Source organism: Mus caroli, unplaced genomic scaffold (assembly GCF_978045245.1).
Source record: "Mus caroli unplaced genomic scaffold, Mus_caroli_1 scaffold_16, whole genome shotgun sequence".
NCBI lineage: Eukaryota > Metazoa > Chordata > Mammalia > Rodentia > Muridae > Mus > Mus caroli.
In genome coordinates, this window is record NW_028227271.1 from 91792298 (window position 1) to 91806225 (window position 13928).

The following is a 13928-nucleotide window of genomic DNA, read 5'->3' on the forward strand; positions in this document are numbered from 1 at the left end:
CATTACTTTTGGTATCTAGATCCAACCATAAATTCCCCTGGGCCAAGGGGGGGGGGGTCCACGTGGCAGGAACCTGGGCATTTGTTTCTTTTTGACTGTCTACTTTATGCTTATTTCCCCTTTAGGCTTCTAGAACCCTTCAAGATTTTTTTTTTTGTAAAAATTTACTTATTTATTTTATGTAAGTACACTGTAGCTGTTTTCAGACACCCCAGAAGAGGGCATCAGATCCCCTTATAAATGGTTGTGAGCCACCATGTGGTTGCTGGGATTTGAACTCAGGACCTTTGGAAGAGCAGTCAGTGCTCTTAACCACTAAGCCATCTCTCTAGCCTCCTGAAGATATTTTTAAGGGACAATTAAAGCTTTAGTTTCATGGTGCAATGAAGTACTCTCTAAAAGTCATTTCTAAAGCCAGGCTGCTGTGTGCAGTGGGTGCGTCCATCCGATGAGGGGACTGAGACCCACCAAGCGTACGGCACAGTCAGAATCAGGTACTAGTGTTCAGCATGGTGGCCTGAGTCTGGACCTGCAGCCTGATATCACTTATTCATAAGTAATTTTATTCTCCCACTGTAAACATAAAACATTAAGGGAAGCCCCCAGTTTGGTGTTCTCAAAAGAATTCCCTTCCTAGATGTCTCTGACCCCCCAGTTCCCTCATGTGTAAATACAGAAGGTCTGTGAACCTCACTCTGCTACATCACTGCAGTGGTTAAGGAGATGCTTGCATCTTAGTTAGGGTTTCATTGTTGTGAAGAGACACCATGACCTTGGCAACTCTTATAAAGGACACTACTTATTGGGGCTGGCTTGCAGTAATAACTACACGTTTAGTGCATTACTGTCAACGCACAGAGCAAGGTGGCATGAAGGCAGCTGTGGTACTTGAGAGGTACCCAGGCAACAGGAAGAGAGTGATATACAGTTCCTCCCACATGGCCACACCTACTCCAACAAGGCCTCCCAACAGGAAGTACCACTCCCTATGGGACACCCCCTACAAACTGGCACTTTTTTTTTTTTTATTCAAACTACCACAGCTTATTTGCAGTGCTCCGGGTAGAGCACACCGGGAATTAGCATTGTAATGAAAAGTACACTTGGAAGCCTTTTCCAGGAGGTCGCTTATGGGACTAGCTGCTGTTGGAGGAGCTGTTTTGATGTCCCCCTGGATATTTAAGCAGAGGTCACAGCTCCAGAGGGCCTGTCCAGATGCTGAGGACCAGGCAGCTGTTCATCTGTGACGGATCTTGGCAGAGAGACCTGGACTGTCCTTTTTGCTGAGACAAACCCAGGAAGCCCCACGCCTTGTGGTTTTGCAGCAGAACATGCTATTCTACCTAATTAAAGGGCGCTCCACTAAACCAGAAAATGTACAATTCCTAAGCTACTGTGTGTGTGTGTGTGTGTGTGTGTGTTAAGGGTGGGAAGGTTTAAAGTAGAGGAGTAGACCATATTAGCTTTCTTAGGGTGCCGTGTCACTGTGCTCTTGCTTAGAAATTTGCATTAGTTAGCTTCATGTTACTACAATAAAATACCCGAGTAAAGATTAAGTGTTTATTTTTATTTATTTTTAAATGTTCTAAGAATTACATTTAAATTTTTAATTTTATTTTATGTGTGGTGGGAGGCTTTCTCATGGATCAGAAAGTCAATTTGTACATTTATTCTTTCCTTCCAACAAGTAGGTCCTGGGGATTGAAGACAGGTGGTCAACTTTGGCAGCAGGCTCCTTTTCCAGGCGAGCCATCCCACTGCCCCCAGAGATGATGTATGGATCTTGCAGTTCTGGAGGCTCATCTCTGAGATGGAGTGGTCTCCTTTGGTTTGGGCCTCTGGTGAGGGAGTCAGGTGGCGGTGGCTGCTGTGTTGCGAACACGGTCACATGTAAACCTGTGATGCAAAGAGAGTCTGAGAGAAGAGAGCCCCGTTAGTCTCCATTTCTCTAAAGTCCACAGCATCTCTCATGCAGCTTCCCGACTGACTCTAGGACATTCCCTCCATTTAAATGGAAAGTAAAGACTTAGAGAAAGTGCAAGCCTATTCTTGATGGTCTGTGGGTCTAAACCCAAGGGGACCCTTAAGTACATGCACAAGCAGCGGGTGACAGAGGAAGTGCTTTCCTGGTAGTGCCCGCACCTTTCCCACCTCCACTGTCCATGCAGGGAAGAAGGAGGAGGGAGCAGACCACTCATAAACTGTCCCTCAAGATGAGAGGCTGCCTGTACTTGTCCCTGTCTCCTTTGACCCTGAGCTAGTCACATCTTATATATAAGCCAAATGTACTAGCTAGGCCCTTTAAAATTAGGACCACACATGGTTTTAGCAGACCAAGCATAACTGTGGTCTGGGGTCATCCTATGGCTGGAGCGGGGGTTGGGGGGCTGTCTTATCTAAGGTAACCTTGCAGCTTGGCTGTAGGGTCTGAACCACCACTCTCTAGGCTGTAGCTCAGGCGCTGGCTGCCGCTCTCAAAGGCACCAGTCTCCGAAGGAGGGGGCGTTTGCCCTTTGTAGCCCTTAAAAATAGAACAATAAATAGACAACACTTAGAACCTTTGAGTCTTAAAGTCAGTAATTAACTTGAGTTCCTGAGGAATTGCACCCGTCAGCCTAGGAGAGAGGTTGGCAGGGAGCAGAGGCCATGGTTGTGGGATATCAGAACTGAGGTTTGTCGCTCCAGATCAGGGGGTCCAGTCCTGCCCTGGATATGGTAAGACTCCAGGGGATTTGCATGGGGAACCCAGAGCCCTGAGAAGTGTTTTTGTCTTCCTGTGGTGGTGCGAACAGGGCCTAAGCACAGCTGATTCCAGGGAGCCTTCTCTCAAATGCACCGTTACAACAGCCATTTTCTATAAGCCCATGAGTCTGTGGCTCATGATATTTTCGTAGAGTTTGGCTGAGCAACTTTTTGCCTGATGTGGAATTGTTGGGTCTCTAAGTGGGATTTGGCTTGGGACCGGCTGGTCTAGAGGGTCTAGGAAGGCTTGGCTCTTAAGTGAGAGGTCCTGGCATAGAAGAGCAGGAAGGGTGAGTTTAGCTGAGTCATGAAGGTGGCTAAACCTCTTCTTTCCTTCTCCCTGTGCCTACAGGGCCTCTTCCCATAGTCTCCCATGGCAGATCAGGGTGTAACAGAAAGATGGAGTCACTTCTACTCTATTCTATTGATGCAGCTGTCAGAGCAGCTCAGCCTCAAAGGGACAGAAAAGCAGGTTTTACATGTCAAGGAAGGAATGAAGTACTGAAGGCAGCCATCTTTGACAGTGAGGTACTACTGGGCCATAAAAAATGAGCATATTGGAGCCAGTGGTCATATCAAAGGTGATGATATGGATGGATGTGGTAGCTTGAACGGAAATGATCCCCACAGTCTCATATATTTGACTGTTTGAGCTGGTAGAACTGGATGGGAAAGATGAGGAGGTATGTGTGGCATTGTTGGAAGAGATATGTCACTAGAGATGGGCTTTGAGTTTTCAAAAGCCAATGCCATTCCCAGTTAGTCTCTCTCTCTCTCTCTCTCTCTCTCTCTCTCTCTCTCTCTCTCTCTCTCTCTCTCTCTCTCTCTCTCTTCCCCCTGCCCCCGCCTTGTGCTTTTGGATCAGATGTAAGCTTTTAGCTGCTGCTCCAGTGTCATGCCTATGTGCCCATTATCATGTTTTCTGCCGTGATGGTCATGGACTCTAGCCCCAAATTAAATGTTCTCCTTTATAAGTTGCTTTGGTCATGTGTTTTATTACAACAATAGAAAAGTAACTTAGGCAGTGTAGGAGTGTTAGCTCACAAAGAAAGCATCCCCCTGATCCCATGGGTAAGATACAGCCTTGTGAATACTTTGTTCCACTGTCCCAGGAAATGTGGGCATGTCCAGCTCCAGAATTCTTCACCTGTCCTAGGCTTCATTCTCTCTCAGGGGGAGCCAGGGGATTTTTGTTAGAAGCTGACTGACTAGCTGTGGCTGCCAAGAGCACAGTGGCTAGAGGGTGAGTATTGGCATCACAGTTAACCATGTGAACACCAGCACTATGATACAAGAACCCATGAGCATCAGCACCATGATGTAAGACCCCAAGAACATCAGAACCATGAAAGAGGTTTATACCCATTGGCTTTATGGATGCTGCCAGGAGTGTTTGCCTGGATTGGAAATAAGGGAACCCATGGTGGGTCAGATCCCTGGATACTGGTTCTGACTAAGGTTGTTGGGTGGCCATTGTGAATGTGTTTGTAATCCCTGATGCTGCACTGCTGAAGGGTTTTCCAGGTTTCCAAAGACCTTTTTTTTTTTTTTCTTCATGTTTTGAATTGCCACTCAGAAATGCTTAAATCAACATTCTATTATTAAATCAATACTCTAGAGGGGTTTAAACCCATCAGAGAAGGAAATAGTGTAGTTGAGATAGCAGAAGAAACTCTGACAGTCCCCAGAAGGGTGATTCAGTGGCCATATTTCCAACCTCACACTTCCAAAGGAAAGACCATTTTTTTTCTTGCTTCTGGAAGGCTACTGCTTCCTGGATACCCACACTTGTATATCTGGAACTCAGAACCGTGAACATAGATTTGGCAGTTGTGATGGTTTATATATGCTCGGCCAAGGACAGGATTAGAAGTTGTAGCTTTGTTGGAGTAGCTGTGTGCCTGAGGGCATGGGCTTAAGATCCTCACCCTAGCTGCCTGGAAACCAGTCTTCCACTAGCAGGTTTAGATATACAACTCTTAGTTCTGCCTGCACCATGCCTGCCTGGATGCTGCCATGCTTCCACCTTAGTGATAATGGACTGAACCTCTGAACCTGTAAGGCAGCCCAAATTAAATGTTGTCCTTTATAAGACTTGCATTGGTCATGGTGTCTGTTCACAGTAGTAAGACCCTAACTAAGACAGCAGTATTCTTTTAGGCCATGTGTTGCTGTACAAGGTTTGTCTCTTTGGGCATATAAAATCCCCAGAGGAGAATATAAAGAAATAAACACTGCAATTTATATTATTTATTTCTAATAATGGAAATGGGTGATTCTGTGGAACCTGGGTAGCTCCACGTTGGGGCAGGGGAAGAAAGACAGTTGAGGGTAGGGTTGTGAATACCTGCCTCCTGTAGCAACTCTAGTAGAGAGCTGGGCATGCAGCTCATTTGGTGGTCTACTTGCCTAGCATTAGGCTTCAATCTTTAGCATTGTGTAACGAGGTGTGGTGGCACAAGCCTGTACTTCAGCTCTCGGTGGAGGAAGGAGGATGAGAAGTTCATGGCCATCTTTTGCTAGTGTGAGGCCAGTCTGGAATATGGGAGACCCTGTCTCAAAAACCAAACCAACCCAGATCTCTGCAGAGGAGATTGAGAGGATCAGCTCAAGATCAAATTGCTTCTCCCTGGAGATTAACATGCTCACAGTTGATACATCTGGGAAGGGTTCTAGCTCTTTGGATGCCCCATAGATATGTCATGCTTTATCCTGGTCCAACACTCAGAGGGTCATCCAGACTCTGCAGTATCACCTTGTGTACACCCAAATTATACTCAGGATATACTTTATAATCATTAAGATACAGAAGCAATTAAGGTTACTCATAACATCAGAAGCTATACAGCATTTTAAAATGTGCCGTAATCATCCAAGGAAGATGAACTTATATATAGCCCAGCCACAGTGTGGCCTGAATTTCATTTTACTGACTTCTTGTAATTGGTCGCCTAAATGTTATTGAAAAGCTGCTTAGAGAATCTGCTTACCACTTGCTGAGAACAGCGACAATAACTCACATAATTTGTTGAGCGTTCATGGACACAGGGCAGCATGCTTTGTGCACCTGGGACCTCATCTCAGCATTCTGGATTAATGGAAGCTTGTGATGGCATCATTAAGAATACACATGAAAGGGGCATTTCCTTCACCTCTGCGTTCTGTTGGTTTGTGTGGATTTCGTGGGGGCCATTCCTGAAAAGGAGGAGGTGATGTTTCAATTTGACGTGGGAGTGGTGTTAACTGGATCTTCCAGCCCTGTGTCCTGGCTTGGGCAAGCTCTGCGGGACACATGCAGGAAGAAGGCTGTCTGTCCTTCGTACAACCTTTGTTCCTCACTCGAACTCCAAACATGTGACTGAGGACTGCCTGTGTATGGGCTCAGCTCATCCTCTCCCAAAACTGGGTTACTCTCTCACTTGTCTTCACTTTAAACACACTCTTTCTCTCCCTCTCCCTCCCACCTCTCTCTCACACACACACACTCTTCCCCCTCTCTCTCACACAGACACTCTCACACCCACTCACATACATACTCTCTCACATACACTCACATACACACACTCTCACATACACTCACATACACACACACTCTCTCTCTCACACACACTCACTCACTCACTCACTCATTCACTCACTCACACACTGATAGAGCCAACACCTCCCTCTTTTTGAAGATGATGTGCGGTTTGTGGTAAGTTTACAGTTAACCTATGCTTATTCACATTCAGCCATCCACTTCAAAGCCTACCTGGGATTTATTTTAATCAGCTGTCATAAGACCTGTAGCTACAGAGATATCTGCCAAAACAAGAAGTCTACAATCAGACCTGTGGTAACAAGAGGCACAGCAGGTCACTCAGGTCTGTAGGGGGAAGTGCCATGGGTGGGCAGGAAGCAGAAGAAGGAAGGTGAAGAGAAAGTGGGTTTTAGTGTCTTTATGGCAAGTCCCGGGCAAGCACTGGGCTCAGGAGAGGGGATATTGGGTGTTCCCTAGTATCTGCTCCTGTAGATGAGCAGTGCGGGAAGCAACAGTGAGAGGTGAACCGAAGAGGGGATGGTGGCCCCTTGACTGCTCACCTTAGATAAGAAAGAGATGCTGCAGGCTAGTGGTTTACGATCTGTAAGAACTGCAAAGTCCCCAAGGCAGAGACAAGCTGCCTTGTCACACCTAAGGGCTGGAGAAGTTCCCTTACTCTGTTAGGGAAACTGGACCCCTGGTTTCCACACAAAGAATCTCAAAGCAAGCCAATACGAAACAGTTTTGTTTTGTGTGTGTGTGTGTGTGTGTGTGTGTGTACACTCATGCTTGCTTGCTTGTATGAGAGTGCAGGTACCGTTGGAGGTGAGAGAGGATGTGGGATCCCTGGGAGCTAGAGTCGCAGGTGGTTGTGAGCTGCCCAAGTTCTGGGTGTTGGGAACAGAACTTGGCTCTTCTGAAAGAGCAGCGCATACTTTTAACAGCTGGGCCATCTCCAGCCTTGAGTTGCAAGTCATTTAAAAGCTATTTTAGAAAGACATTTTCAATAACGATTTTAAGCACAGGGGTTAAGAAAAAGGCACATGGGAAGAAACAAGACACACCTGAGACAAGGGCTTCTCACTTAGAGACGAGCTTCATTGTGGGTTTGCTGAGGAACCAAGTGAGATCATAGGCTGGGTCCTGACTAGATCACAGTTGATAAGGTGAACGTCTATATCACAGGGACGCTGTAAGGCAGGAGATCTTGACTATAAACAGCTAACTCCTTATTTTCAATTCACAGAATAAGCCTGGGAAAAGGAATGAGGTCTGACCCAAGGTCATGTGTGGGCTGACCTTAGACCTGGCTATTGCTATGATAACAAAATATCTATGTATAAAATGAATATTATCTTTCTGTTGGTGACCTTCACAGTCGGTGCTATTAATGGTTGATTTCCCAGCTAGCAAGAGGCTTCAGTAATTCCAGGGTGCGGGGCTCCTTTCTCTCTCAGGTCTGTGGAATTTTCCTGTCTTTCTCCTTTGCCTCAGTAAGGAGGACTGAAACCATCCTTTAAAAGGTCAGTTCTCAACTCTGTTGGGGGGGGGGGGTGTGGAAGGACCATTTCACAGGGGTCACATATCTGGATATCCTACATATCAGATATTATCATTACCATTCATAACAGTAACAAAATTACAGTTATGAGGTAGCAATGAAAATAATTTTATGGTTGGGGGGGTCAACATAACTTGAGGAACTGTATTAAAAAGTTGCAGCACTAGGAAAGTTGATACCTGCTTTAAAAATGTCTGCCCAGGAGACAGAAAGCATGCTTAGAATGCACGCTGAGTACTGACTGGCCTTTGCAACTCTGGGCTCAGTCATGAACCCACTGTTTATGTATCATGCTGAGCCCAGACATATGCTCAAAACACTAGCATTATCCATAACAGGAGTATTATCCATTTCAGCTGAGAAAAATGTTTAAATGTATTTATTATTACTTCACCGTTGCCATTGTAAGCCCACAGTCATCTTAGGCCCATTTCTCACAGGGGTCCCTGCTGCAGAGAATGGTTGTGCTCTCCCTGACCATCGGAGCCAGAGGCTTCCTCATTCCTTGCTGCCACTGATGTCTTAAATAATATTCTTTTCAGGTTCAACAAACAGGTGGTGCACTGAGACAGATTTCGGGTGAATTATCCTTTAATCCAACACTCTCTGGGGAAACTGAGATAGGACATCCAATATCAACTGACAGACAAATGAGCCAATTCTACTGTCTGGCCCAACCCTGGGACCGTTACATGCTGGGATTTCTGAACTCTCATAGTCTTGGGCCAGTGATGGTGGTGAAGCTTCAGAGGGGCGTGGCTAATCAGCTGCAGATCTGCCTTTTCCCCTAGATTTGGGAGTTACAGGTCCAGTCTTTGCTACCTACTCTAGCCAAGTCTTCCATCTCCCCTGGCTTCTCTTCAGGAAAGCCACCGCCTCCCCGCTCGCTGCCCAAGGGGTCGTTCTTAACAGCGCCCCTTTTATCCTCTATACCCAACAGAACTTTGGGTGTTAATTCGGAGCAGCTGTACCCCAGCTCCTAGAGGGCTTCTGGGAGGGAACAGCGTGGGAGGGATGCCTGGCTGGGTGAGGCAGGGGCCCTCCAAGGGGCCGAGCCACCCAGGGAGCCCCTTTCAGATGCTTTCTTCTCTGTAGAAACCACTGTCTCAGCAAGGGTCCAGAGCCAGCACCGCCCTAAGACAATTCTGAGGTAGAGTGTCTCATCTTGGCTCCTCCCACCTCCAAACTTGCCTTTCACTTTTAATTTCCCATCAGGCGTTCTAAAGGCAGCCGGTGCCCACTGGCTGGATGGCAGCCTCTCGACCACGTTAGCAGAATTTCAGGGTCACCGTTCCTTATCGTATTTGGGCCGGGGGGGGGTGTCTAATGAGGAGGACACAATGTGTGCGCTGCAGTGCATCCTCGGAATTTGATCCTCCACCTTTCCAGCCAGGGATGTAGGACACGCACCAAGGCAAGGAACTTGCTTAGGGAAGAAGGTTTGGTAGAAGCTGTGGGTCAGGCTGTTTAGAGGTGAGGAGGCCTTGATGGGTATAAGCAATACCCCACCCCAGTCTGCGTTGCTTACTAGAATATGTTTTTCTCATGTTCCAGAGGTTGAAAGACCAAGACCAAGATGTCCGGAGGTTTTTAGGTTTTTTTGTTTGTTTTTTGTTTTTAGTTTGTTGGTTTATTTGAGACCTCCTTTCTTGGCTTTAAATGGACGCCTTCCCTGTGTATCTTCAGAACCTATCCTCTCTATCTGTGTCCACATTCCCCTTCTAAGGACACTAGTTAGCTGCTACACTCTGACAGGCTGCCTTACACAACTTATTCTGTGATGGCCTCAACTCCAATGTGTATGGTACTGGAGCTAGAGGCCCAGTATATTTTCATTTGTTGGTTTGTTTGTTTAGTGAGGGGAGGGCACCAATTCAGCTAGAAGAGACAGAATAGCATGTGCACGCACACACACATACATACAAAATACACACACACACACACACTGCACACACACACACACACACACACACACACACTCCAGAAATGGACTATTTAGGGGAGGAGTAAGGTGATCAAGGGGCATGTGTGAATGAAGAACAATTGAGTGTATGTATGAAAATGTCATTAAAGCATTATTTTGTATACTTACCTCCCCTCCCCATTTTTTTTCTCACTAAAATGATAACTCAAGTGGCCAAGAATGTCTGAGGGAATGGTGTCCATGCAGTAAACATAGACTCAGTGGGTCCCTTTAGACAAATGGGGAGCAAATCTGCTGGTAGAGAACAGGGGACTATCTCGCCATCTGAAATCCCAGGCAGGAAACAGCACCTGGGAGGGGAAGCGGGGCCAAAGCGGGCCAGTGTGTGGGCTTGCTACAGCCTTTGCTCGAACTGCATTTGCTTGCACGGTTGCTTTCCACTGCTCTTGCTGACGAGTAGCAGGTGCCGTGGCTGTTTTATTTTCAAAGTTTCTGAGCTGAAATGTGGAGCTGACACAGTCTTTCTAGTCATTTCTCCATGTATTCGAGGGAACTGCTGTCTTAGCCCTGGAAACACCATAGTGTTCTAGGGTAATACAGTTTGAGAAGTACCGTGCAAAGCCGTGTCTCTAGACTTTAACTATCCAGAGACTTTGGGAGGCTGGCAGAGAGCATGTGAGAGGCTGAGCATTTACAGCCCAATTGGTAGCACTGCTGGTGAAATTTAGGTGAAGTGGCCTTGTTGGCTGCCATAGCTTGGGTTTTACTGCTATGAAGAGACACCATGACCAAGGCAACTCTAATAAGGACAACATTTGGTTGGAGTTGGCTTACAAGTCCATTATCATCAAGGTGGGAGCATCCAGGCAGACATGGGGCTGGAGGAGCTGAGAGTTCTACGTCTTCATTGGGAAGAAGATTAAGTTCCAGGCAGCTAGGATGAGGCTCTTAAAGTCCACACCCACAGTGACACACTTCCTCCAACAAGGCCACGCCTACTCCAACAAGGCCACATCTACTCCAATAAGGCCACACCTCCTAATAGTGCCATTCCCTGGGCCAAACTTATTTAAACCACCATATTGGTGGATATATGTCACTAAGGATGGGCTTTGAGGTAAAAATCCTTCCTCCACTTCCATTTTACTCTCTGCTGCTTCCTGCTTTGTGTAGTTCTGGATGTGAGCTCTCCGCCTCCTGATCCTGTCACCATGCCTGCAATTAGCCGTTGTGATGAACTCTTCTCATCTCACTGAAACCAAAAGCCAAAATGGACTCTTTCTTCCATAAGTCGCTTTTGCTTGTGGTACTTTATCCTAGCAACAGGAAAGCATCAAACACAGAGAGGATTGTGGGACTGCTCTCTTTCCTTCCTTTTTGGCTTCCTGGGTGCCCGGAGGTGAGCAGTTTTACTCCACCATATGCTCAGTTCCCATCAGGATATTCTGCCTTACCCAGACCCAAAGCCCATGCGTCAACTCCACATGGACTGAAACCTCCGAAATAGTGAGCTGGGAAAAAGCTTTTATCTTCTTAAGTTAATTTATCCCAGGCGTTTTGTTATAACGATGAATAACAAATTAACATGGGCACCAATGTTCATAAGCATGAGACACTGAATTGTGATAGTTTGGTCTGTTTTCTCTTGCAGTGACTTATCTGAGGTAGGTAAGTGTGAGGGTTTATTTGGGCTCATGCCTTTAGAAGTCTAGAAGTATGGCTCCAGCATCTTATTGCTTCTGATGAGGGGTCTCTTGCTACTCCTAATTAGTGGGAGAGCAGAAGGCCTGTGGACCAAGAGGTAACATGATGAAAGAGGAAATGAGAGGGAGCCACAGACAACTGAGTTAGCATGACAACAATCTATCTTTCCCAGCCCGAGCATCCCCATACTGCCCTTTTCTAGGTCATTCCTCTCAGTGTGGCCAAACGAGATTTCAAAACACAAGCATCTTGCTTGCATAAAAATTCCCCACGCTGTTTCTCCACCGTGAGAGAAATTAGTCTTCCCTGCGTGACCGCATTGATTTGTTCCTTAGAGCTCTGCCCCATGACGGTAATGGGATGCCACCCCTGCTGTTCCGATTAAGCCTCAGTAGGAGTTCAGTGAGGAGAAACCATAGGAAGAGCCACTGTCATCTCAAAAAATTGCATGTATGGATCCACCTGTGCCAAAATGGCTTCCATAAGAGCCAGCCACTGTGTCACTCCATTCACTTTTGATTGGCAGAGCCCAAGTCACATTATTGTACTCGGGCAGCAATGGAAGAAGATGGGAAAGTACATTTCTGGCTTCTGACAAAAGTTGGGTGGCTTCATGAGAAGGGGAATTTTGCCAACAGTGTTGACTTAGTTAGGGTTTTACTGCTGTGAACAGACACCATGACCAAGGCAAATCTTATAAAGGACAACATTTAATTGGGGCTGGCTTACAAGTCCAGAGGTTCATTCCATTGTCATCAAAGTGGGAACATGGCAGCATCTAGGCAGGCATGGTGCAGGAGGAGCTGAGAGTTCTACATCTTCATCTGAAGGCTGCTAGCAGAACACTGCCTTTTAGGCAGCTAGGATGAGGGTCTTAAAGCCCACACCTACTCCAACAGGGCCACACCTCTAATAGTGCCACTCCCTGGGTCGAGCATATACAAACCATCACAAGTGTTAAAAGGTGTTGGGGACAAAGAGCGTAGCAGGGGCCTGATCTCAGCATCCAGTCTGATAGGAGAAGTGTGTGTCTCTTCAGAATGTAGTATTCTGAGGAAAACTGTAGTGAATACACGTTTTAAAATAAGACTTGGGGTTCAGGACATGGCTTTATTAGTAGAGTTCTTACCTATACTAGCACAAAGCTCTGAGTCCAAGTCCCAGCACCCCATAAAACCAGTGTGGTGGCTCATGGTTGTGATCTCAGAACTCAGGAATATAGAGTCAGGAGGATGAGAAGTTTAAGGTCATCTCAGTCACACAGCATGTGCAGGGCCAGTTTGGGATATATGAGACCCTGGCTCAGACAGACAGACAGACAGACAGACAGACAGACAGACATGTGTATGTTGGAAGAAAGCAGAATAGAGTTGCTAACACTTTGTGGTAACCAAGGAAGGCTTCCTGGAGGAAATGATTGCTGACTGTTCATCTTGGTGGATGGAACAATTTGTGTGTGTGTGTATGTGTGTGTGTACATATATATGAAAGCCAGAGGTTGATATTGGGTGTCTTTCTTAAACACCCTTCATCTTATTTTTAATTATACTTATGTATATGTATGTAGCTATGCATGTACATGACATGTTTCACATGTGTAGAAGTCAGAGGACAGCTTTCAGTAGTTGGTGTTCTCCTACCGTATGGGTCCTAGGGATAGAACTCAGGCCATCACCCTTGGCCCATCTTTGTTGTATATACATATACAGAGAGAGAGGGAGGGAGGGAGAGAGAGAGAGAGAGAGAGAGAGAGAGAGAGAGAGAGAGAGAGAGAGAGAGAGAGAGAGAGAGAGAGAGAGAAGTTTTCTCACTGAACCTGGACTCACCATCTTAGCTGACCCAGCTGGCTAGCAAGCTCCAACAGTCTTTCTGTCTCCACCTCCACAGCATGACATGGTATGGTATGACAGACGTACTACTGCATCCTGCTTTTATGTGAGTTCCACGGGTCAGACTCTGGCCCTCATGTCTTCCTGACTGAACCATCTCCCTAGAACCCCTCTCTGGGTTTTTAAAGGGACGATATTATGAAAGTATAAAGCATGAAGTGGAGACAAGCAGTCTCTCTACCGTGAGCGCCTGTGTACTTCTGTGCCGCCTTTCAAATGCGACCATGTTTGCTGGTGCTTTTTAAACTTCTCCCCTGTCCTTGTCTTAGAGACTGAGCGTGGGGAGCAGTGCTGTGAAATGACGTTTGGTCAATAACGAGCTATTATTAACAAGGATAAAGATGAGACTAGTTTAAGGCTGAGAGAGTGGGAATGAATGCCAGACCTTACCTCTATCCCTGTGTCTGTGTCTTGGTGAGATTTGATCCCGCAGCCAGAATAAACCCCTTACTGATTCTGACTGACCATTCCACTCACAGAGACTGAGGGAGACTTTGAATCAGCATCTTTACTGCACTGTGCTTCCCAGAGTTTTGTTTCCATGGCTGGTGCACAGACCTCAGCCTTGCTGAGCAGCCTTGACATATT

General features: G+C 46.4%; 1 protein-coding gene across 6 annotated transcripts in view; it reads left to right on the forward strand.

Moving 5' to 3' along the window:
- Pdzd2 (PDZ domain containing 2) overlaps window positions 1-13928 on the forward strand; it is a 372386-nt gene that overhangs the window by 62945 nt on the left and 295513 nt on the right. For 2 of the 6 annotated variants that reach the window (XM_029469404.2, XM_029469407.2), the window contains exon 1: window positions 2638-2715. The exons of 3 other annotated variants lie outside the window; for them this stretch is intronic. The gene's annotated coding sequence lies outside the window, so the exon portion shown is untranslated. Of the gene's footprint in view, window positions 1-2631; window positions 2716-13928 lie in introns of those variants that run through there. One more of the 6 variants, XM_029469410.2, reaches the window with a different exon arrangement.